Source organism: Oryctolagus cuniculus, chromosome 8 (genome assembly GCF_964237555.1).
Source record: "Oryctolagus cuniculus chromosome 8, mOryCun1.1, whole genome shotgun sequence".
Taxonomy (NCBI): Eukaryota; Metazoa; Chordata; class Mammalia; order Lagomorpha; family Leporidae; genus Oryctolagus; species Oryctolagus cuniculus.
In genome coordinates, this window is record NC_091439.1 from 140,427,827 (window position 1) to 140,454,452 (window position 26,626).

At 40.6% G+C, this 26,626-nt stretch overlaps 1 long non-coding RNA gene and 1 pseudogene across 2 annotated transcripts; one reads left to right on the forward strand and one right to left on the reverse strand.

The window, feature by feature from the left end:
* Positions 1–443: 443 nt before the first annotated feature.
* LOC138843423 (uncharacterized) lies at positions 444–25,674 on the reverse strand. Of its 2 annotated transcripts, XR_011378126.1 has the most exons (5): positions 25,231–25,674; positions 23,876–23,957; positions 1,876–2,008; positions 1,456–1,568; positions 444–652 (listed from the first exon to the last, which is right to left on the reverse strand). It is a non-coding gene; the product is annotated as an uncharacterized lncRNA (long non-coding RNA). The 2 variants fall into 2 exon arrangements; XR_011378127.1 differs by lacking the exon at positions 23,876–23,957 and having other exon boundaries at positions 470–652; positions 25,231–25,673.
* LOC138843453 (protein-L-isoaspartate O-methyltransferase domain-containing protein 1 pseudogene) lies at positions 3,243–3,992 on the forward strand (annotated as a pseudogene).
* Positions 25,675–26,626: the final 952 nt, after the last annotated feature.

The window sequence follows — 26,626 nt, forward strand, 5'->3', positions numbered from 1 at the left end:
CCTTTTTATTCACATACAATGATCTCTTTTCAATAGATGGAGACAAAAGAATCAGATGAAATGTCTCAAGGCAAAGTGTACCCTTTAGAGGACAATATCATTCTAAAATGAACATGGAACTTGATAATTTTAAAATTAAAAATGTACACATGTAACATAGAAAACTAAATATAGCTGCAGACCATTAGAAACCATGCAATTATTTTGTTTACTTTTATTCCATGGGCATTGATAAGGTTAAGCATAAATGGTATTCCAAACTGTTCTAAGGGTGTCTTTTTAAAGTTCAGTAGCTTAATTATATATTTGTGTGTAGGTAGACAGAGACACACTTCTCTTTTTCAGCATTTTTGGTTTAGGTCTCTACACATTTCCAAATGTGATTGTTTATAGCTCAGTGTGGCTGAGCAAGTTGGAGACCCCAAGAGAAACTCTGAAACAAACTTCAGTGTGAATGTAAATATATCACTTCTATACACAGACTTTAATTACAGTGAATTTTATTTACATTGTATATGTTTCTCTTACACTGCAGGTGCTATGAATTGAAACTTCATTCTAAATGTTTTTGAAACAGTTGTTATACAATGATACGTGACTCTGGCTTGCACTATACTTTCATGTCTTCTTTAAAAGTAAATATTTTGGGTTTCTGTAAAAAAAGAATAGAAGAAATATGTGTTTTAAACAGTAAATATGGTATATAAAATAACATCATGTGACATTTAAAAAGATTACAAAAGCATTTTTAGAATTGTAATCTATATATATATGTGTCATTTGGATACAATAACAAAATGGAAATGAGTAACCTTAGTATTCTGTTGTTGGTTCTGAAACAGATAATGAAGTATAAACTCATTTATTTGATGTGTGGAATATCTCTGAAAGAGTGGAGACTGAAGTGATATCATGCACTGCCTTTAAGCGTGAATACATACATAATTGAACAGCAAGGAAGATTGTTTTTCACTATGTTTATATCTTACAAAGATAAATAAAATGTTTAAATCATTAAATTTAGAGCATCTTATCAGCACCGTCACACTGCACTACCTGTCAACCTCTTAAATTCATCATCTCTGTATATAGGAAAATGACTTTTACTTAAAATTATGCACACTATAGGATAACCTTCATTTTTAATGTCTATTTTGATCTTCTGCTTTGTGTCATCTTGTCTATTTTCAAATACACTTATTTTCCATCCATAGTCAGATGCTTTGGCCCTATGCTTTTAATGTTAATTTTCCATGTTATACCTTCAAATGTATTATTTGATTATTGCTTTCAATTCATATTTGGCTTTTCAATTTTATTTTTAAATACAGAACAGAGTGAATTTTGAACATTTTGCTATATTTTTTCATGTGTATCAACATGACTTGTGTAAAATCTGTTAGCATATCTTGCTTAATAACTGTTACTGTAGTTCACAATTCATATCAAAAATACCTGTTGTGATGTATTCTCTTGAAAAATAAGATGAAATCATTGAGATGGTTTTGTTGGAATGCTCATTATAAATGAGAAAGCTTCAGCTGCAAAATGATTTTCCTTATTCCTGCCTGAAACACAGATAGTATATTAGTCATACAGCAGCTATTATGTTGCCATGAGGTAAGAATATGGAGACTATAAGCCACATTGTCAGGATCATGTCAATGTTATACTCTCAGACTACTATATTAGTCCCAGATCATATAATTTAGGGGGCTTGTTACATAGAAAAATAAAATGATTTAGATAAGCCTAGGACTTCAATTATCTATTATACTCAATCAAGTTTATTCTTAACTGAATGGAAAGAGTAATTTTTTATTATATTTAGTTATTTAATTATAATTATTCTAAATCACCCTCCTTATCTCTTACCCAGGTTGTCTCTTATGGTAATTTAGTCTCCAAGAAATGATGCATTAAGTCCCTCTGGTGTTAAGGAAAAGATTTCCCAGTGGCTGTCCCTTCTCAGCTTCAACACAATCCTAGCATTTCTTCAGGAGTATAACTTTGAGAAAGATTTAACAAGTTATATAGATATTTTGCAGACTATAATATATTTTTAAAATCTAAAATGGTGCTTGTTGTTCCTCTTATCTGTTCTATTAAAAGCCACAATTGATTATAATTAATCTAAACGAAAAACAACAGTATTATTTTTACTTCAGTATGAATTCACATTGTGTTTTTTTCTTTTTCTACAATAAACAAAAGTATAGAGAAAGCAATTTTGAACACATTGCTTACAATTTTCCCTTTAGATTAATAAACAGATGGCAGTCAGAAAGCAGGAGAAATTAAGAAACGGTATTATAATTTCAATTAATACCTATGAAGGGGCATGCTAACACTTGCCTGTTAATTACACACATTCAATTCCTGCTAGTAAGGCTTGGCTCATTTTGTCATCACTTATTTTACCCACAAAATAATTGTTATCTTAGGGTAACTGATGTAGCACATCAGGTTAAGCTGACCCTTAGATGCACCCATCAATCCACCTTCCTGATGACGCACTTGTGAAGAAGCAGATAATAGGTTCAGCTAGATGGGTTCCTGCCACAGCCATAGGAAACCTGGATGGAGTTTCTACTTCCTGGCTTTGACCTGTCCCAGCTGAAGCTACTGAGGGCACTTGGGGAGTGGAACTGAAAACAAGTTTCATGCTCATTCTTGTTCTCATTCTCATTCACTTCTCTCTGTCTCTCTCTCTCTCTTTCTCCCTTTCTCTCTCCCATCTCTACCATTCTGCCCTTCTAAAAAATAAATACATTTTTAAAATTTATTTTATTTGAAAGGTGGAGTTACAGAGAGGCAGAGGCAGAGAAAGAAAAAGTACTCCATCTGCTGATTCACTCCTCAAATGACTTCAAAGGCTGGAGCTAGGCTGATCTGAAGCCAGCAGCAAGGAGTTTCTTCCAGGTCTCCCATGTGGGTGCAGGGGCCCAAAGACTTGAACAATTTTCCACTGCTTTCCCAGGCCATAGCAGAGAGCTGGATTGGAAGTGGAGCAGCCAGGACTAGAATCGGGGCCCATATAGGATGTGGGCATTGCAGGACACCCACTATGCCACAGAGCAGGCCCCAGTGAATACATTTTTTAAAAGAATATTTTTAAAAGGCGGCAGTGTAGAGGTGGTGGTGGCAGCCAGCTGCCGGGGTCTTGGGAGCCTGGCGCTGCACGTTGCTGCTGTGGGCTGGACCAACTACCATGCCACAGGTCTTTTGGGAAAAATCATGGGATGCAGCTTCATTCAGATGTGGTAGACTATGCCAAGGAAAAACTGGAGAACTTCATCAAAAATAGTAATAGCTTTGATAAATTTGAGTTCTGTGAACCTGCATTTGTGGTTGGTAATTGACTCCAGAGATCGTCTGAAAGTCATCCTTATGATCAAATTTATTGTGGTGCTGGAGTCCAGAAAGACCATGAAAACTACATGAACGTTTTACTGAACATGGGAGCATACCAGTCATGCTTATAGAAAATCAGTTAACACAGATTATGTTAACTGGAAAAATCACTTGGGAAAGTCAAAATATCCTTGCTGTTTCATTTGCTCCACTGGTGCACTCAAGTGAGAATGATTATGGCACACTTGCCTCTGTGGGACTGCCTCCTTGACCTGTCAGGAGCCTTCAGACTTGTCCTGTATTTACATTCGCTGCACACTTAGAACTTTCATAAATGATGAGATGCAGGCCCAAGGGATGTCCCAAAAGGCTCCACCCAAAAGGAAAAGAAAGAGAGTGAAACAGAATTAATAGGCACATCCTTGTATGTAATCAGCCTATTCCTCAACCTCTAGACAGTGAGGAGGATGAGAAAATGCAAGATCACAAAGAGGAGACAGACCAGAGTGAAGACATGGAGCCAGAAGAGCCTCCTCAGAATCCACTGAGGGAGAATCATGACGCTGCCCCTCGCTGAGTCTGTAAAAGCTCACTTGACATATTTTAGGAACAAATTGCAGAGTGATGAGAAAGAATGACTACTGATAATTCCTGTAGCCTTGAACCTGTAGAGTTTGTTGGGAGTTAAAAGAATTATTTCTTTCACCAGAGTGAATTATAGTAGGGTAAAAAGTATAACTTGTTCCTCTCAGTAACAAAAATGATGTATTCAGTCATTAAAAAGAATCTCTTTTATAAAATCTATTTTTTAAAATCTTGCGAAAATGCCATTTTATCTCAGACTGATTTGAAAGTGGAATGCCACCACAGTCAAGACCTTGTGACCTATAAATCCCTTTTTGACTCCCTACGGGTTTATAATAGTGAAGCTTAGATGTAATTTTATGCAAGGTCTAAATCATTGTTAAGCATATAAATCTGATTTGAGTAGGAGTTATTTTATTTCCTCTACAAAAACTTTCTTATGAGGAAATCAAATGCTTTGTAGACCAATTTGCCTTACTTTTGTTACAATCACTATTTCTGAGTTGTTGTAGATTATTCCAAGCTATATATGTATGCACTAATAATGCAATGTATCAAGTAATTTAGCTTTTAAAAATCACAAATTTCATGAAATTATACAGCCCTGCAACTTTTGCTATTGAAACTGATGCCACAAGACCTGGGTAGGGGTGGGTGGGGATATCTGCTTCTCTCATAGAGATTTTTAAGAGCACAGCAAGTGAATACTAGAAAGTATACACTTAATATAACTCTTAGTTTGCATGGGTCATTTGCATTTTCAGTATTTAAAGTTAATGAAATCAAAGATGACGGAATAGTGAGGGCGCGCACTGTTAGGCCAGGAAAAGGTAGTTTAATAAAAGTGGAGTTACTGTAGTCTCAGGAAAAGGCTCTGGAAAAAATTGCAGAGGAAACTCTTCCGGATCTAGTGGGTGTGACATGGAGGACCTATGGGGAGAGCAAGGTTGCCCATGGCACACGGAAGCCAAGGCGCGGAAGCCGAGCTGCGGAGTCTGCGTGCCAGCACTGGAAGGGGAGGTGAGACAAAAACCTCGGTAACCCAAGTCATTGGAGGGGAAAGGCAGAAAGAGCCTAGAGGGAATGAGGCTTTAAGCCCCACTAGGGAAAGTTCACCAGGCTGACTGGAAGAGAGAAAAAAAAAAAAAAAACGAATAAATAAGGGGAACCGGCACAGACACTAGCCTCTCTCTTCACTCACCTTACAAAGCTGAGCAAGACAAAGAGCAGGCACCGTTTTGGACATACATAAAGCGGTGCCCACCATCAGCCAAGCAGAAAAACCTGACTCTGATGGGGAGAAATAACTGCAGGTTAGGACCTAGTGAAAGTGTGGAGCTAACAAACTGAGACTGTGAAAATCGAAGGGTGGGCAAGAGAACTCACCAAGTACACAAACTCGGTAACCTTGGCAACCCAGTGAGAGACTGCAGAGAAATTTGAGACCACACTGAGTGCTGCACAGACCCTTTCTGTGGTCCTTGGTGTAGAGCAGACTAATACCCACAGGGGCCAGATTTCATACATCAACTACCCTCAATTCCACTCAGTTGTGCAGAATTACTTCCCTTCTGAGTCAAAAAGAAAAAAAAAAAGAGAAAGAGCGAGCGAGCGAGAGAGAACAACCTGGGTCAGTCACCTTTGGCATACCCTTAACCCTGAAGAACCAAACAGAGCTCTCTGGCCACACCCATCGCAGCCTCTAAGGATCCATCAAAAGCAGAAAGTCCACGTAATCTAGAGTCATAGTATAACGAGAAAAAACATCACAACGAAGAAACCAAAGGATATCTCCACAATGCCAAACAACAAATGCAGAAACCAAGGTAACACGAACAAGGAAGACACTATGACACCCTGAAATGAAAAAGACAGCCCAATTCAAGATTATGAAGATGATGAGTTAGAAGAAATGCAAGAAGCGGATCTCAAAAAATTGATAAGAACCTTAAGAAGTTCTCAAAAACAAATTCTTGAACTAGAGAAATCCTTACTGGACAGGAGAGGAAATCTATCTCGTAAAAATGAAATATTAAGGAGGAATCAAAATGAAATGAAGCAACTAGCAGAACATGAAACTTATGAGAAATTATAATGAAATGAAGAATTCAATAGATCAAATAACACACACATTAGAGAGCCTTAAAAACAGAATGGGTGAAGCAGAAGAGAGAATATTGGACTTATAAGACAGAGAACAGGAAAGTATACAAACTAAAGAAAAGAAGAAGAAATTAGAAATCTAAAAAATATTGTCAGGAATCTACAGGATACTATTAAAAAACCCAACATTCGGATTCTAGGAGTTACTGAAGGCATGGAGAGGGAGAGAGGATTAGAAGGCCTTTTTAGTGAGATACTAGCAGAGAACTTTCCAGGTTTGGAGAAGGACAGAGAAATCCTAGTACAAGAAGCTCATAGAACACCTAAAAAACATGATCAAAAGAGATCCTCACCACAACATGTTGTAATTAAACTCACCACAGTGAAACAGAAAGAAAAGATCCTAAAATGTGCAAGAGAGAAACATCAGATTACTCTCAGAGGATCTCCAATTAGACTCATAGCAGACTTCTCATCAGAAACCCTATAGGCTAGGAGGGAATGGCGAGATATAGCCCAGGTACTAATAGAGAAAAATTGCCAGCCCAGAATATTATATCCTGCAAAGCCCTCATTTGTGAATGAAGGTGAAATAAAGACCTTTCATAGCAAACAGAAATTGAAAGAATTTGTCACCACTCGTCCAGCCCTGCAAAAAATGCTTAAGGAAACAGAAACACAGCCATCAGGATGAAAGAAGGTAAAGGAAGAAAACCTACCAGTAAAAGATCATAGGAAGATCAAAGCATATACTAGAAAATATCTCTGGGAAAATGGCAGGGCAAAGTCACTACTTATCAATAGTCACATTGAACGTTAATGGACTCAACTCACCAGTTAAAAGACACAGACTGGCTGAATGGATTAAGGAACAAAACCCATCTATTTGCTGGCTACAAGAAACACATCTTTCCAAGAAACACATCTTTCAAAGAAACACATCTTTCCAACAAAGATGCATACAGACTGAAAGTGAAAGGTTGAAAAAAGATATTCCATGCTAACAGAAATGAAAAAAGCAGGTGCAGCCATATTAACATCAGAAAAAATAAAGTTTAACCCAAAAAAATGTTAAGAGAGACAAAGAGGGACACCATATAATGATTAAGGGTTCAATTCAATAGGAAGATGTAACTACAATAAATGTATATGCACCTAATTACAGGGCACCGGTCTATTTAAAAGGTATGTTAAAGGACTTAAAGGGAGACTTAGATTCCAACACAATAGTACTGGGGGACTTCAATACTCCACTCAGAAATAGATCAACCAGACAGAAGATCAACAAGGAAAGAGCAGATTTAATTGACACTATTGCCCAAATGGATGTAACAGGTATCTACAGAACTTTCAATCCTACACTTAAAGATTTTACAATCTTCTCAGCAGTCCATGGAACCTTCTCTAGGATTGACCACATACTAGGCCATAAAGCAAGTCTCAGCAAATTCAAAAGAATTAGAATCATACCATGCAGTTTCTCAGACCACAGAGGAATGAAGGTGGAAATTAGCAACTCAGGAAACCCCAGAAAGTGTGCAAACACATGGAGACTGAACAACATGCTCCTGAATGAACAATGGGTCACAGAATTAATCAAAAGAGAAATCAAAAACTTTCTGGAAGTAAATGAGGATAACAGCACAACATATAAAAACTTATGGGATACAGCAAAAGCAGTGTTAAGAGGAAAGTTTATATCAATAGGTGCCTACATCAAGAAATTGGAAAGGCACCAAATAGATGAGCTTTCAATTCACCTCAAGGATCTAGAAAAACTGCAGCAAACCAGACCAAAATCTTGTAGGAGAAGAGAAATAATTAAAATCAGAGAAGAAATCAACAGGATTCAATAAAAAATACAAAAAATCAGCCAAGTGAACAGCTGTTTTTTTTTGAAAAAAAAAAGAATAAAATTAACACACCATTGGCTCAATTAACTAAAAAAAGAAGAGACCCAAAATCAATAAAATCAGAGATGAAAAATGAAATGTAACAACAGACACCACAGAAATAAAAAGAATCATCAGAAATTATCACAAAGAGTTGTATGCCAGCAAACAGGGAAATATATCAGAAATGGATAGATTCATGGACACATGCAACCTACCTAAATTGAACAATGAAGACATAGAAAAACATAAATAGACCCATAACTGACACAGAAATTGAAACAGTAATAAAGGCCCTCCCAACAAAGAAAAGCCCAGGACCAGATGGATGCACTGCTGAATTCTACCAGACATTTAAAGAAGAACTGACTCCAACTCTTCTCAAACTATTCAGAACAATCGAAAAAGAGGGAGTCCTCCCAAATTCTTTCTATGAAGCCAGCATCACATTAATCCTTAAGCCAGAGAAAGATGCAGCATTGAAAGAGAATTACAGAACAATATCCCTGATGAACATAGATACAAAAATCCTCAATAAAATTCTCGCCAATAGAATGCAACAACACATCAGAAAGATCATCCACCCAGACCAAGTGGGATTCATCCCTGGTATGCAGGGATAGTTCAATGTTTGCAAATCAATGTGATACACCACATGAACAGACTGCAAAAGAAAAACCATATGATTATCTCAATAGATGCAGAGAAAGCATGTGATAAAATACAACACCCGTTCATGATGAAAACTCTAAGCAAACTGGGTGTGGAAGGAACATTCCTCAATACAATCAAAGCAATTTATGAAAAACCCACAGCCAGCATCCTATCAAATGGGGAAATTTGGAAGCATTTCCACTGAGATCTGGCACCAGACAGGATGCCCACTCTCACCACTGCTATTCAATATAGTTCTGGAAGTTTTAGCCAGAGCCATCTGGCAAGAAAAAGAAATTAAAGGGATACAAATTGGGAAGGAAGAACTCAAACTATCCCTCTTTGCAGATGATATGATTCTTTATTTAGGGGACCCAAAGAACTCTACTAAGAGACTATTGGAACTCATAGAAGATTTTGGCAAAGTAGCTGGAGATAAAATCAATGCACAAAAATCAACAGCCTTTGTATACACAGGCAATGCGATGGCTGAGAAAGAACTGCTAAGATCAATCCCATTCACAATAGCTACAAAAAAAAATCAAATACCTTGGAATAAACTTAACCAAGGACATTAAAGATCTCTACGATGAAAATTACAAAACCTTAAAGAAATAGAACAGGATACCAGAAAATGGAAAAATCTTCCATGCTCATGTTTTGAAGAATCAGCATCATCAAAATTTCCATTCTCCCAAAAGCGATTTATAGATTCAATGCAATACCCATCAAGATACCAAAGACATTCTACTCAGATCTAGAAAAAAATGATGCTGAAATTCATATGGAGACACAGGAGACCTCGAATAGCTAAAGAAATTTTGTACAACAAAAACAAAGCCAGAGGCATCACAATACCAAATTTCAGGACATACTACAGGGCAGTTGTAATCAAAACAGCATGGTACTGGTACAGAAACAGATGGATAGACCAATGGAACAGAATGGAAACACCAGAAACCAACCCAAACATTTACAGCCAACTTATATTTGATCAAGGATCTAAAACCAATTCCTGGAGCAAGGACATTCAATAACTGGTGCTGGGAAAACTGGATTTCCACATGCAGAAGCATGAAGCAAGACCCCTACCTTACACCTTACCCAAAAATGCACTCAGCATGGATTAAAGACCTAAATCTATGACCAACACCATCAAGTTATTAGAGAACATTGGAGAAACCCTGCAAGATATTGGCACCAGCAAAGACTTCCTGGAGAAGACCCTAGTGGCACAGGCAGTCAAAGCCAAAATCAACTAGTGGGATTGCATCAAATTGAGAAGTTTCTGTACTGCAAAAGAAACAGTCAGGACAGTGAAGAGGCAACTGACAGAATGGGAAAAATATTTGGAAACTATGCAACAGACAAAGGATTAATAACCAGAATCTACAAGAGATCAAGAAACTCCACAACATCAAAACAAATAACCCATTTAAGAGATGGGCCAAGGACCTCAATAGACATTTTTCAGAAGACGAAATCCAAATGGCCAACAGGCACATGAAAAAATGTTCAAGATCACTAGCAATCAGGGAAATGCAAATCAAAACCACAATGAGGTTTCACCTCACCCCGGTGAGAATGGCTCACATTTAGAAATCTACCAACAACAGATGTTGTTGAGGATGTGGGGAAAAAGGGACACTAACCCACTGTTGGTGGGAATGCAAACTGGTCAAGCCACTGTGGAAGTCAGTCTGGAGATTCATCAGAAATCTGAATACAACCCTACCATACAACCCAGCCACTCCTTGGAATTTACCCAAAGAAAATTAAATTGGCAAACAAAAAAGCGGTCTGCACCTTAATGTTTATTGCAGCTCAATTCAAAATAGCTAAGACCTGGAGTCAACCTAAATGCACATCAACAGTGCACTGGATAAACAAATTATGGGATACATACTCTACAGAATATTATACAGCAGTAAAAAACAATGAAATCTGGTCATTTGCAACAAAATGGAGGAATCTGGAAAACATCATGCTGAGTAAAATAAGCCAGTCCCAATGGGACAAATATCATATGTTCTCCCTGATCGGTGACAAGTAACCGAGCACCAAAAAGGAAACCTGTTGAAGTGAAATGGACACTATGAGAAACACTGACTTGATCAGCCCTTGTCCAGACTGTTGATGAACAACTTAATACTTTATCCCTCCTAGTATTTTTTTGTTTGTTCTACTTAATACTATTGGTTGAATTCTGTAATACACAGTTATTTTTAAGTATTGAAACTTAACTGAAAGGTGATCCCTGTTAAATATAAGAGTGGGAATAAGAGAGGGGAGAGCTGTACAATTTGGGACATACTCAAGATGACTTGCCCCAAACGGTAGAGTCAGAAACATTCCAGGGGTTTCCAATTCAATCCCATCAAGGTGGCAGGCACCAATGCCATTTCAGTAGTCCAAGTGATCAATTTCTGTTCACAATTGATCATAATGATACGACTAACAATCAAAGGGATCACATAAACAAGACTAGTGTCTGGAAATACTAACAGATAGAATAAAAAAGGAAGAGAACGATCGAACATGGGAAGCGGGATACACAGCAGACTTATAGAATGGCGGATGTCCTAAACAGCACTCTGGCCTCAGAATCATTCTTTTTTTCTTTTTTATTTTTTATTTATTATTTTTTTTGACAGGCAGAGTGGACAGTGAGAGAGAGAGACAGAGAGAAAGGTCTTCCTTTTGCCGTTGGTTCACCCTCCAATGGCCGCCGCGGCCAGCGCGCTGCGGCCGGCGCACCGTGCTGATCTGATGGCAGGAGCCAGGAGCCAGGTGCTTTTCCTGGTCTCCCATGGGGTGCAGGGCCCAAGCACCTGGGCCATCCTCCACTGCACTCCCTGGCCACAGCAGAAGGCTGGCCTGGAAGAGGGGCAACCGGGACAGAATCCGGCGCCCCGACCGGGACTAGAACCCAGTGTGCCGGCACCGCTAGGCAGAGGATTAGCCTAGTGAGCCGCGGCGCCGACTCAGAATCAGCTCTTAAGGCATTTGGATCTGACTGAAAAGCCCATGAGAGTATTTCAGGCATGGAAAGCCAAGACACTCTGCCAAAAAAAAAAAAAAAAAAAAAAAGAAATGAAAGATCTCTGTGAGTGAGATCCCAGTGGAAAGAACAGGTCATCAATAAGGAGGTACCTATCTCTGAAGGGAGGAGAGAACTTCCACTTTGACTATGACGTTGTCTAAATATGATCAGAGTCGGTGATCTCAAAAGGCTTCCATAGCCTTGGCAACTCATGACAAGAGCCTAGGGTGATTACTGATGCCATAAACAGGAGTGTCAATTTGTTAAGTCAACAACAGGAGTCACTGTGCACTTACTCCTCATGTAGGATCTCTGTCCTTAATGTGCTGTACATTGTGATTTAATGCTATAACTAGTACTCAAACAGTATTTTACACTTTGTGTTTCTATGTGGGTGCAAACTGTTGAAATATTTACTTAATATATACTAAACTGATCTTGTGTATATAAAGAGCATTGAAAATGAATCTTGATGTGAATGGAAGGGGAGAGGGAGTGGGTAAGGAGAGGGTTGTGGGTGGGATGGAAGTTATGGGTGGGAGGAAGCCATTGTAACCCAGAAGCTGTACTTTGGAAATTTATAATCATTAAATAAAAGTTAAAAAATTAAAGTTAATGTAGTCATCTTGAGACTCAAGATTTTCAAGGTCTATTTAGCATTGTTTTTAATATAGTTCATTGTATATTTAGTTTAAGAGCTCCAGAACTGTGTGTGACTCTTGGCAACACAGTGACTGAGTGAATGAGTAGAATAAGGACGTGTGACTGCCACTTTCCTGGACAGCTCCAAGTTGCAGGGCTACAGCAGGTATGGAGAGCAGATGCACTTTAGTAAACAGGACTTCCAGTTTATCTGAATATTTACCTGTGACAAGGGAGGGCTGAGCTCACCATATTTGCTTTGGATCTTTCTTTTTTTTCGTTTTTTAAAACTTTTATTTAATGAATATAAATTTCCAAAGTACGGCTTATGGATTACAATGGCTTCCCCCCATAACGTCCCTCCCACCTGCAACCCTCCCGTTTCCCACTCCCTCTCCCCTTCCATTTACATCATGATTCATTTTCGATTCTCTTTATATACAGAAGATCAGTTTAGCATACATTAAGTAAAGATTTCAACAGTTTGCTCCCACACAGAAACATAAAGTGAAACATAATAGATGATTTTTTTAATGAAGATGAAATCAGATCAGACCTATTGTCATGTTTAATCCCAGTGAAAGTCAAGTTGGGAATTGATAATTTCTTCTTTTTTTTTTTTACAGATGATCAGTTTAGTATACATTAAGTAAAGATTTCAACCGTTTGCACCCACATAGAAACACAAAGTGAAATATACTGTTTGAGTACTCGTTATAGCATTAAGTCTCAATGTACAGCACATTAAGGACAGAGATCCTACATGAGGAGTAAGTGCACAGTGACTCCTGTTGTTGACTTTACAAATTGACACTCCTGTTTATGGCATCAGTAATCTCCCTATGCACCAGTCATGAGTTTCCAAGGCTATGGAGGCCCTTGAGTTCTCTGACTCTTATCTTGTTTAGACAAGGTCATAGTCAAAGTGGAAGTTCTCTCCTCCCTTCAGAGAAAGGTACCTCCTTCTTTGAAGACCTGTTCTTTCCACTGGGATCTCGCTCACAGAGATCTTTCACTTAGGATTTTTTTTTTGGCAGAGTGTCTTGGCTTTCCATGCCTGAAATTCTCTCATGGGCTTTTCAGCCAGATCAGAATGCCTTTAGGGCTGATTCTGAGGCCAGAGTGCTGTTTAGGACATCCGCCATTCTATGAGTCTGCTGAGTATCTCACTTCCCATGTTGGATCACTCTCCCCTTTATTTATTCTATCGGTTAGTGTTAGCAGGTACTAGACTTGTTTTTGTGATCCCTTTGACTCTTAGTCCTTTCATTAAGATCAATTGTGAACAGAAATTGATCACTGGGACTAGTGAGATGGCATTGGTACATGCCACCTTGATGGGATTGAATTGGAGTCCCCTGGTATGTTTCTAACTCTACCATTTGGGGCAAGTCAGCTTGAGCATGTCCCAAATTGTACAGCTCTTCCCTCTCTTATTCCCACTCTTATGTTTAACAGGGATCACATTTCAGTTAAATTTCAACACTTAAGAATAACTGTGTGATAATTACAGAATTAAACCAGTAATATTAAGTAGAACAGACAAAAAAAAAACTACTAAGAGGGATAATGTATTAAGTTGTTCATTAACAGTCAGGGCTAAGCTGAGCAAGTACACGTTTCTCATAGTGTCCATTTCACTTCAACAGGTTTCCTTTTTGGTGTTCAGTCAGTGGTCACCAATTAGGGAGAACATATGGATCCAAATGCCTTAAGAGCTGATTCTGAGGCCAGAGTGCTGTTTAGGACATCCGCCATTCTATAAGTCTGCTGTGTATCCCGCTTCCCATGTTCAATCGTTCTCTTCCTTTTTTATTCTATCTGCTAGTATTTCCAGACACTAGTCTTGTTTATGTGATCCCTTTGATTGTTAGTCGTATCATTATGATCAATTGTGAACAGAAATTGATCACTTGGACTACTGAAATGGCATTGGTGCCTGCCACCTTGATGGGATTGAATTGGAAACCCCTGGTATGTTTCTAACTCTACCATTTGTAGCAAGTCATCTTGAGCATGTCCCAAATTGTACAGCTCTTCCCTCTCTTATTCCCACTCTTATATTTAACAGGGATCACCTTTCAGTTAAGTTTCAATACTTAAAAATAACTGTGTATTACAGAATTCAACCAATAGTATTAAGTAGAACAAACAAAAAAATACTAGGAGGGATAAAGTATTAAGTTGTTCATCAACAGTCTGGACAAGGGCTGATCAAGTCAGTGTTTCTCATAGTGTCCATTTCACTTCAACAGGTTTCCTTTTTGGTGCTCGGTTACTTGTCACCGATCAGGGAGAACATATGATATTTGTCCCATTGGGACTGGCTTATTTTACTCAGCATGATGTTTTCCAGATTCCTCCATTTTGTTGCAAATGACCAGATTTCATTGTTTTTTACTGCTGTATAATATTCTGTAGAGTATGTATCCCATAATTTGTTTATCCAGTGCACTGTTGATGTGCATTTAGGTTGACTCCAGGTCTTAGCTATTTTGAATTGAGCTGCAATAAACATTAAGGTGCAGACCGCTTTTTTGTTTGCCAATTTAATTTTCTTTGGGTAAATTCCAAGGAGTGGCTGGGTTGTATGGTAGGGTTGTATTCAGATTTCTGATGAATCTCCAGACTGACTTCCACAGTGGCTTGACCAGTTTGCATTCCCACCAACAGTGGGTTAGTGTCCCTTTTTCCCCACATCCTCAACAACATCTGTTGTTGGTAGATTTCTAAATGTGAGCCATTCTCACCGGGGTGAGGTGAAACCTCATTGTGGTTTTGATTTGCATTTCCCTGATTGCTAGTGATCTTGAACATTTTTTCATGTGCCTGTTGGCCATTTGGATTTCGTCTTCTGAAAAATGTCTATTGAGGTCCTTGGCCCATCTCTTAAATGGGTTATTTGTTTTGATGTTGTGGAGTTTCTTGATCTCTTGTAGATTCTGGTTATTAATCCTTTGTCTGTTGCATAGTTTCCAAATATTTTTCCCATTCTGTCAGTTGCCTCTTCACTGTCCTGACTGTTTCTTTTGCAGTACAGAAACTTCTCAATTTGATGCAATCCCACTAGTTGATTTTGGCTTTGACTGCCTGTGCCACTAGGGTCTTCTCCAGGAAGTCTTTGCTGGTGCCAATATCTTGCAGGGTTTCTCCAATGTTCTCTAATAACTTGATGGTGTTGGTCATAGATTTAGGTCTTTAATCCATGCTGAGTGCATTTTTGGGTAAGGTGTAAGGTAGGGGTCTTGCTTCATGCTTCTGCATGTGGAAATCCAGTTTTCCCAGCACCAGTTATTGAATGTCCTTGCTCCAGGAATTGGTTTTAGATCCTTGATCAAATATAAGTTGGCTGTAAATGTTTGGGTTGGTTTCTGGTGTTTCCATTCTGTTCCATTGGTCTATCCATCTGTTTCTGTACCAGTACCATGCTGTTTTGATTACAACTGCCCTGTAGTATGTCCTGAAATTTGGTATTGTGATGCCTCTGGCTTTGTTTTTGTTGTACAAAATTTCTTTAGCTATTCGAGGTCTCCTGTGTCTCCATATGAATTTCAGCGTCATTTTTTCTATAACTGAGAAGAATGTCTTTGGTATCTTGATGGGTATTGCATTGAATCTATAAATCGCTTTTGGGAGAATGGAAATTTTGATGATGCTGATTCTTCAAAACATGAGCATGGAAGATTTTTCCATTTTCTGGTATCCTGTTCTATTTCTTTAAGGTTTTGTAATTTTCATCGTAGAGATCTTTAATGTCCTTGGTTAAGTTTATTCCAAGGTATTTGATTTTTTTTTGTAGCTATTGTGAATGGGATTGATCTTAGCAGTTCTTTCTCAGCCATCGCATTGCCTGTGTATACAAAGGCTGTTGATTTTTGTGCATTGATTTTATCTCCAGCTACTTTGCCAAAATCTTCTATGAGTTCCAATAGTCTCTTAGTAGAGTTCTTTGGGTCCCCTAAATAAAGAATCATATCATCTGCAAAGAGGGATAGTTTGAGTTCTTCCTTCCCAATTTGTATCCCTTTAATTTCTTTTTCTTGCCAGATGGCTCTGGCTAGAACTTCCAGAACTATATTGAATAGCAGTGGTGAGAGTGGGCATCCCTGTCTTCTATGAGTTCCAATAGTCTCTTAGTAGAGTTCTTTGGGTCCCCTAAATAAAGAATCATATCACTTATCATTAGGGATAGTTTGAGTTCTTCCTTCCCAATTTGTATCCCTTTAATTTCTTTTTCTTGCCTAATAGCTATGGCTAGAACTTCCAGAACTATATTGAATAGCAGTGGTGAGAGTGGGCATCCCTGTCTGGTACCAGATCTCAGGGGAAATGCTTCCAACTTTTCCCCATTCAATTGGATGTTGGCTGTGGGTTTTTCATAAATTGCTTTGATTGTATTGAGGAATGTTCCTTCAAAACCCAGTTTGCTTAGGGTTTTCATCATGAACGGGTGTTGTATTTTATCAAATGCTTTCTCGGCATCTATTGAGATAATCATATGGTTTTTCTTCTGCAGTCTGTTAATGTGGTGTATCACATTGATTGTTTTGCGCACATAAACCATCCCTGCATACCAGGGATGAATCCCACTTGGTCTGGGTGGATGATCTTTCTGATGTGTTGTTGCATTCCATTGGCGAGAATTTTATTGAGGATTTTTGCATCTATGTTCATCAGGGATATTGGTCTGTAATTCTCTTTCAGTGCTGCATCTTTTTCCGGCTTAGGAATTAAGGTGATGCTGGCTTCATAGAAAGAATTTGGGAGGACTCCCTCTTTTTCGATTGTTCTGAATAGTTGGAGAAAAAATGGAGTCAGTTCTTCTTTAAATGTCTGGTAGAATACAGCAGTCAATCCATCTGGTCCTGGGCTTTTCTTTGTTGGGAGGGCCTTTATTACTGTTTCAATTTCTGTCTCAGTTATGGGTCTGTTTAGGTTTTCTATGTCTTCCTGGTTCAATTTAGGTAGATTGCATGTGTCCAGGAATCTATCCATTCCTGATAGGTTCCCCTGTTTGCTTGCATACAAGTCCTTGTAGTAATTTCTGATGATTCTTTTTATTTCTGTGGTGTCTGTTGTTACATTTCCTTTTTCATCTCTGATTTTATTGATTTTGGGTCTTTTCTCTTCTTTTTTTAGTTAGTTGGGCCAATGGGGTGTCAATTTTGTTTATTTTTTCAAAAAACCAGCTTCTCGTTTGGCTGATTTTTTTAATGTTTTTTTGGATTCAATCCTGTTGATTTCTTCTCTGATTTTAATTATTTCTCTTCTCCTACTAGATTTGGGTCCGGTTTGCTGTAGGTTTTCTAGATCCTTGAGGTGAATTGAAAGCTCTTCTATTTGGTGCCTTTCCAATTTCTTGATGTAGGCACCTATTGATATAAACTTTCCTCTTAACACTGCTTTTGCTGTATCCCATAAGTTTTGGTATGTTGTGCTGTTATCCTCATTTACTTCCAGAAAATTTTTGATTTCTCTTTTAATTTCTTCTATGACCCATTGTTCACTCAGGAGCATGTTGTTCAATCTCCATGTGTTTGTGTATGCTCTAGGGATTCCTGAGTTGCTAATTTCCAACTTCATTCCTTTGTGGTCTGAGAAACTGCATGGTATGATTCTAATTCTTTTGAATTTGCTGAGACTTGCTTTATGGCCTAGTATGTGGTCAATCCTAGAGAAGGTTCCATGTACTGCTGAGAAGACTGTAAAATCTTTAGCTGTAGGATTGGAAGTTCTGTAGATATCTGTTAGATCCATTTGGGCTATAGTGTCGTTTAAATCTACGGTCTCCTTGTTGAACTTCTGTCCTGTTGATCTGTCTATTTCTGAGAGTGGAGTATTGAAGTCCCCCAGTACTGTTGTATTGGGGTCTAAGTCTCCCTTTAAGTCCCTTAACAAATCTTTTAAATAAACCGGTGCCCTGTAGTTGGCTGCATATACATTGATAATTGTTATATCATCTTGTTGTATTGATCCCTTAATCATTATATAGGTCCCTCTTTGTCTCTCTTAACAGTTTTTGTGGTAAAGTTTATGTTGTCCGATATTAAGATGGCTACGCCCGCTCTTTTTTCATTTCTGTTGGCATGGTATATCTTTTTCCAGCCTTTCACTTTCAGTCCGTATGGATCTTTGTTGGAAAGATGTGTTTCTTGTAAGCAGCAAATCGATGGGTTTTGTTCCTTTACCCAATCAGCCAATCTGTGTCTTTTAACTGGACAGTTCAGGCCATTAACGTTTGATGTGACTAATGATAAGTGGTAATTTTGCCCTGCCATTTGCCAAAGATAAGTTCTAATATATGCTTTGAATTCCCTGTGATCTTTTGCTGTGAGGTTTCCTCCCTTTACCTTCTTTCATATTGATGACCGTGTTTCTGTGTTTCTGTGTGTAACACATCTTTAAGCATCTTTTGCAGGGCTGTACGAGTGGCAACAAATTCTTTCAATTTCTATTTGCTCTGAAAAGTCTTTACTTCACCTTCATTCACAAATGATAGCTTTGCAGGATATAATATTCTGGGCTGGCAGTTTTTCTCTCTTAGTACCTGGGCTATATCTCGCCATTCCCTCCTAGCTTGTAGGGTTTCTGATGAGAAGTCAGCTGTGAGTCTGATTGGAGATCCTCTGAGAGTAATCTGACATTTCTCTCTTGCACATTTTAGGATCTTTTCTTTATGTTTCACTGTGGAGAGTTTAATTACCACGTGTCGTGGTGAGGATCTCTTTTGGTCGTGTTTATTAGGGGTTCTGTGAGCTTCCTGTACTAGGATTTCTCTGTCCTTCTCCAAACCTGGAAAATTTTCTGCTAAAAAGGCCTTCTAATCCTTTCTCCCTCTCCATGCCTTCAAGAACTCCTAGAATCCGAATGTTGGGTTTTTTAATAGTATCCTGTAGATTCCTGACAATATGTTTTAGATTTCTAATTTCCTCTTCTTTTCTTTGGTCTGACTGTATCCTTTCCTGTTCTCTGTCTTCTAAGTCCGATATTCTCTCTTCTGCTTCACCCATTCTGTTCGTAAGGCTCTCAATTGTGTTTTTCATTTGATCTATTGAATTCTTTACTTCATTATGGTTTCTCGTCACTATCACAGTTTCCTGTTGTACTAGTTGTTTTGTTTCATTTTGATTCCTCCTTAATATTTCATTTTCAAGAGAGAGATGTTCTATCTTGTCCATTAAGGTTTTCTGTAGTTCAAGAATTTGTTTTTGAGAACTTCTTAATGTTCTTATCAATTTTTTGAGATCTGCTTCTTGCATTTCTTCTATCTCATCATCTTCATAATCTTGAATTGGGGTGTCTTTTTCATTTGGGGGCGTCATGGTGACTTCCTTGTTTTTATTACCTTGGTTTTTGCGTTTGTTATTTGGCATATTGGAGATATTTGGTTTCTTCACTGTGGTGCTTTTTCTTGTTATACTATGACTCTAGATTAAGTGGACTGTCTGTTTTTGATGGAGCCTTAGAGGCTTGAGATGGGTGTGGCCTGAGAGCTCTGTTTGGTGTGCCAAAGGTGACACTCCCAGGTTAGGCGTGGTAGATCTCTCTCTCTCTCTTTCTTTTTTTGATTCAAAAGGGAAGTAATTCCGCACAGCTGAACGAAATTGGAGGTAGTTAGCAGGCAAATGATATACCCACAGGAGCCAGAGATCAGAAGCTCTTTCCCAAGGACCACACAGGGAATCTGTTCTGCCCTCAGAGTGGGCTCAAATTCTGCTTCAGTCTCCCACTGGGTTGCCAAAGTTACGGAATTGTAGCATCTCTGGAGAGTACTCACGTGAATTCCGTGAGTTCTCTCCCCCACCGTCTCTTTTTTCAGTCTCAGTTCAGTAGCACCACAAATTTACTAGGTCCTAATCTCCTGTTAATTCACCCCGCCCACAGTCAGGTTTTTCTGCTAGGCTCAGGGCCGATGCTCTGCTTATAACGTATGTCCAAGATGGCACCTGCTCTTTGTCTTGCTCGCCCTTGAGAGGTGAGCGGAGAGAGAGAAACCCGTGTCTGTACCAGTCACCTTTTTTTTTCTCTCTCTCTCTCTTCCAGTTAGCCTGGTGAACTTCCCCCCCCCCCCACCGGGGGGTTGTTCCCTCTAGTCTCCTCTCTCCGCTTGCCTGCCGGTGTCTCGGGCTATTGAGGTTCAGCTCACCTCATGTTCCAGCACTGGTGTGTTGAGTCTGCCGCTGGTGTCCCGAACTGTGGGCTCCCACGCTCTCCACGCAGGTCCACTGTGAATCACACGTTCCGGAAGAGTTTCTTCTGCTGTTTCCTCCCCTACTCTTCCTTGAACCTGCAGTATCTACACTTTTATTAAACTGTCTCTCCCCGGACTATCAGTGTGCCCCCTTCCTATTCTGCCATCTTGCCCCCCTCCGCCTGGATCTTTCTAATACAAGAAATATTCACAGAAATTGCATGTAGACACCTTTTGTTTTGCAAAGTTGGTTCAGATTCACAGTGTAAACTTTGGGACCTACATCATGCTCATCTAACAACTCCTCTTGTTTTTTTTTTTTTTTTAAAGATTTTGCTTATTTTATTTGAGAGAGTTGAAGAAAGTGAGAGGGAGAGAGAGAGAGAGAGAAAGGTCTTCCTTCTGTTAGTTCACTCCCCAAATGGCTGCAATGGCCAAAACTGCACCAATCTGAAGCCAGGAGACATGTGATTCTTCCAGGTCTCCTACATGGATGAAGGGGCCCGAGGATTTGGGCCATTTTGTATTGCTTTCCCAGGCCACAGCAGAGAGCTGGATTGGAAGAGGAGCAGCAGGGACTAGAACCCGTGCCCATATGGGAGGCTGGCACCTCAGGCAGAGGATTAACCTCCTGTGCCATGGCGCCAACCCCATCCTCATACTTTTTAATGTTTCTTTTGGCAAAATTTTAATGTTTTTCATTTCACTTAATATTTTCATTTTGCTTAATACTTAATGAATTACTTATGAGAATTTTGTTGTAGCTTGATAAAACTGGGAGAAAATGGCATTCTGACTTTGTTTCCCTAAGAAGGCTTGTAGACAGTCATGTCTTCTGAGCAAGCTCTGCAGTCTAGCCAGTTGTCTGGAGCCCTTTCTCCCTGTTGGGGATCCCAGCACCCCAAAGCACACCAGACTTCTTAAGCCTGTGCAAGCAGGCAGGAGGCCAATTTTCAGCCCAAGGGCCCACCACCCAAGGCACAGCTGGGTAGAGAGATGAGCTTTCCCAGGCAGCGAGGTCTCCTCCATCCACTGGCCACCCAGGGTTTCCTTTCAATGTCGGGGGTAGGGAGATGACACAACTGCTAGTTACCAGTGCCTGGACTAGGCCCAAATACCATCAGGGAGCTACGGATAAGCCAGAGCCACATCAAACAAACAGGGTTACAGGATGGAGCAGAGTGTGCTTCTGGTTTACTAATCCACTGCCCAGCCTTTCAGTGGTTCCTGGGTTGAGCAGCAGTCCATGGGAAACAATGGCAAACCCTCCAACACTCTGCCATGATTGTAGCCACTTGCTGTACCCTAGGATGTCTAAGAGCCATAAGGGCTGGGCCCAGCCAGAAGGGTCCACACCAGGCTCAAGTGATACAGGGATCAGGTGATCAGGGAGCCACATGGATCTGGCATGGAATCCATGCTGTGGAGGATTCTGTCTAAGATAGTCACCAACATGTTGGGCAGGAGGACACAAGCAGACTCCCTCCCCACACATAGGCACTAGGTGTCCATCAGTTGAGGGAGGCAGAAACTGGTCACCATATGCCCCATGCATCCGACCAGTGGACATCTGGTACCATGTGACATTCACATTTTATTGTGGCCTGGGGCACTGGTGTTGGTGCCACATGGGTGTCACCACTCTGAGAGGCAGGGTGTCTGGGCACCCAGGGGCAACTGTGATCAGTGGCTACCAGGAGGAGGCAGCTTTGAGAACCCTGATCTGTCTAGGCCTCAAATAGGGCGCTGTTGGCCTCCCCTGGGAGAGCCCCACACACCCACTTAGGAGGGTACTGAGGTGCCATGTGGAGCCCCATGTTCAGCTGAATGCTTGAGGCCAGGAAGAGCTGGCAGGAGCTTCCCATGCAGAAGTCACCCTCAACCTCCTTTACCCAATGTAAGAGCCTCTCGAAGCCCAGGTCTGGGACCCAGCCACAGGCCCAGGACACTCCCAGGATGATGTCCTCATGGGCTGCCAGTGCAGCCCAGCGGTAGTCTGTAGTGTACTGGGATGTTCAAACCTTTGCGTTTCTTGCTATTTGCTGCTATCCAGGCAATCCTGATCACATCATGGCTACAAGGGCTGCTGGTAAATATGTTGCCTGAGGGAAGTGGAGTCTCCTGTCAACGTGAGACTTTCTAAAAAGTGTGGCTCTTTGGGGCCAGCGTCGTGGCTCACTTGGCTAATCCTTTGCCTGCGGCACCAGCATCCCATATGGGTGCCTGTTCTAGTCCCGGTGGCTCCTCTTCCAGTGCAGCTCTCTGCTGTGGCCCGGGAAGGCAGAGGAGGATGGCCCAAGTATTTGGGCTCTGCACCCGCATGGGAGACCAGGAGGAAGCACCTGGCTCCTGGCTTCAGATCAGCACAGCATTGGCCATGGCGGCCATTTGGGGAGTGAACCAATGGAAGGAAGACCTTTCTCTCTGTCTCTCTCTCTCTCACTGTCTAACTCTATCTGTCAAATAAAAAAAAAGTGTGGCCCCTTACTTGTGCTAGGCATGCAGACAAGATGCTCTTCCCTCACCATCAGTGGCTCTAGGCAGCCCTGTCTGTAGCTGCTGTCAGGCTCAAACTGAGGGTGGAGGTCTTGGGGATGTTGGTTGAGTAGGTGACAAATTTGGATGGCTTCTTTTGACTCCTGATCTAACTGGCTCAGTTCCCACATATGCACTTCATATATGACATGACATTTCCTAGGTGAGATAGGAGAAAAAATGTCAGGGTAGGAAGGGAGTCATGATACCATCTCTGTGTTTCCACAGAGGTTTCACTGAGAAAGTCTTACAGATCCCTGCAAACAGCAACACTGATGGGTGTGACTGTCTGTGGTGAGGATAAAGTAAGAGCCTCCTCTGTATTAGAGAGGGGGACGCTGTACCATTCCTTGACATCCCCTCAACTCATGTTCTGTCCACTGTACCAGGACTCTTCCTTCATCCCGCTCAGAGAGCTGCTCCTTCAGTTGCTCACTTCAACCACAGGAATTTCCATGTAAAAACACAGAGCATGCTGTGCACTGATGGAACACAAAGGCACACACAGATGCCATGTGTGACTCAGGTTCATGAGAAAGAGGTTGGCAAGGCTGATCAAAGTCAACATACTCAATTGGGAGGTGATGGTGAGCAAAGAGAGTGAAATGGTGAGGACACACCATGTGTATACTACGTTACTCACTATCCCTTGTTCAGTTTATTATATGAATTTGAACTCAAGAGAGGCTCCGAATAACCACCACAGCCCATCATTTGGTATTTTCATTGATATCCACATGTTTTACAAACATAAGATGCATCCCCAACATGTCAATTCCTGCCCTACTCCTGACCCAAGTCTCAGTTTTCCCAGCTGAGCTGCCCCAGTTCCAGACACACACACCTTCTCACCCACTTACCCTGCATGCGACTTACCATACTTGAAGTCAGTAGACACCAGCATCTCAAGGCTACTCCCCCAGTATGGATGCAATCATATTTAGGCACTCTCCACAATCTGAGACAGACAATGACAGACATGCCTGCCTTTCTGGACAGCTGGACATACTGCTGAGGCCACTATCTCCAGGGAGGAGAAACTCTAAAACCCAGATCTAATTTAGGATTTCCTCATCTTGATTTCTCCACCACCAAACAAAGGGACATCTGATAATTCCCAGGTTAAAGATGAGCAGAGTGCCAAGGGACAGAGTGACCTGACCAGGAGATTCAACTGGTATCCTACAGAACCACAATTCCCTTCCCCTGAGCTGTGACTGAGTCATGGGGCAAGGTCATTACACACTGTGCAGCTTGTTAAGTCAAACACTGAGTTGGGGTAAGAAGCAGAGATTCCCTGGATGGTTGGCAAGGTACCCTAGTACTAGGAACTAACAGTTCCCTTGTGCTGAGAATTCCAAGCTTTCATGTTTGGGGAGTTTCCAAAGACAAAAATTCCCAGCTAGAGAGAACTGTGTAAAACAGAATGCTTAACACCTGAAGGCCTTGAAAGACATACACGCTTATACTAATGAAGTTCCTGTTAAATGGGACCTAACAAAAGATAATGAATAAATCTGCTCCATGCCAGGAACCATACTAGGAATTTCACAAGAAATATGTCTTTTATTTCATAGCAACAATTTGCAGAGATAGGAATTACAACAGCACTGTGGGAGCAGATGAGGAAGGTCAGGCTACCTGGAGCAGAGCCCTGGGGAGGGGCCCAAAGTCCCTGCTCTACACTCTGCTCTGTGCCACTCAAGAGCTTTCTTCCTCGCAGGAAGAGCTTGTGCTCCTGGAGCAGATCTTCAACCTCACCCAGGGAAGTCTCTGGTCCTGACAGTGTCACTCACAGACACCACAGTTTCAGTGCAGAGTGGACCCCTTTAGCACCTAGAAGGGAGATTCTGTGTACTCTTCACCATATTTCCATATGTGACTAGCACAAAGATTTGCTGATTGAAACTCCAAAGTAGCCTCAATTGAGTGAAAGTTCGTTAATCCCAGACATGAAAACCACACCATCTGGTACTGGATACAGAGGCAGCTAATCACTGACAACCCATCCTACACTTCGATGAAAACTTGGAAAAGTTGCTGAATTTGTGCCTCAGTTACTACACATTCAGCAAGTGAACAACAAATACTAATGTCTACCTTTCTCAGAGTATGATCATGATAACATTTCTTTTAATGAAGAGAAGAATCAAATTTAGAAAGCATTTCATTTCTCAGAGGAACAAAAGATAATAACAAATCATTCTAGTGAGAGGACCTATTGAACTCACCAGGGTTATCTTGTTGGATGACTCAATAGAGATGCCGAAGAATATCTCTGAGGTCTTGCAATTCTCGTTGTTTCTGCTCCAGTTCGTAGCACAGTGCGAGGTTCTTCACAACCATGTTCTTTGTATCGGTTAGGTAAGATGGAGGAATAGGTGGTACTGTCATCCTGATGTTTCTGGCATAAGAGGTAGATCTGGAGGCTAGGGTGAAGAAACCCAAGCACAGAATCAGTTACAACAAATATAATTCAATGACAAGAACTCTATTTCTAAACTTAATGTTGGGAAACACCCCACAGAACTTGAAAGTCTTCAATCACAATCCTATCAACATTAGGTAGTCAGAACTCAGCTTTTAAGTGACTTCTCATAACTTGGTCACTAACACAAGTAAGGCCACTAAGGGCCCTGCCTGCCAAGTAACCGTTGGGAGTAACAGTAACAGCATTAGAAGGTGGGGGGTGTCATGGAATGTTAGGAGCTCCTGCCTCCCATTTGCCTAAGCCTGGCTGATACACAAGGCCACCTGGTATCTTCTTAAAGGTACCACTGAAAGGACCCCCTCACTCATCCTTCAGACTCAAGAGTAGTGTACCCTTGTGCTGATACCAACGACCTGCCTTTTCCCCTAAAACAATCTAAGCACATTTCCCCTGTCTGTCCCTCTCTGTGGTTGAAAACACTAAGGCAGAATTAGTTTATAAACAAGTTTTCGTTTCTCAAGGGCTGTCAGGTTCAAATGGATCTCCAGGTTTTTCCTCCAGGGAGACAGGTCACATTATAAACTGCCATGAGTTTCTTCTCCGGTTTCTGCACACTTTTCTGTACAGTTAAATAACATAGGACTAAAAAACAGAATACAACACTAAGTGAATGAATAATTCATTTTCAAACTATTTTGTGTCCTGTCTCAAAATACCTTTGGCTGTACTCAAGTGCTGTATTGACTTCCTTTCCTTCACACAGGCTGCATGTTGCCATTTCATTCCACCAAAAGCCACTTAGACATCCCTCCCTACATTGTAAGTCCTTCCTGTAACTTGAGTGGTTTTGTTTTGCTTCCAACTTCACTGAACAGGACATTTCACGCTTGTCACAGTTTTTGTACTAGCTCCACAAGAGCTCTTTTTTGAGATATCATAGGATTGAAATCCTTTATGTACAATCTCCTGCTAATACGGAGTGGCCATCTATTTCTGGAAGACTTAGAAACCTATGCTACTATTTAAATGTTTTCCTTCTGTACATCCACATGGTGAACAGAACAGGAACCACTGGCAGTTCTTACGGGATGTTGCCTGATGGATTTCTTTTGTGGCCAAACCCCATTGAATGATGGCTGAATTCCACTAACATGATCAGGACTGAGATAATGACTGTATGGTGCCTGGTGATCCAC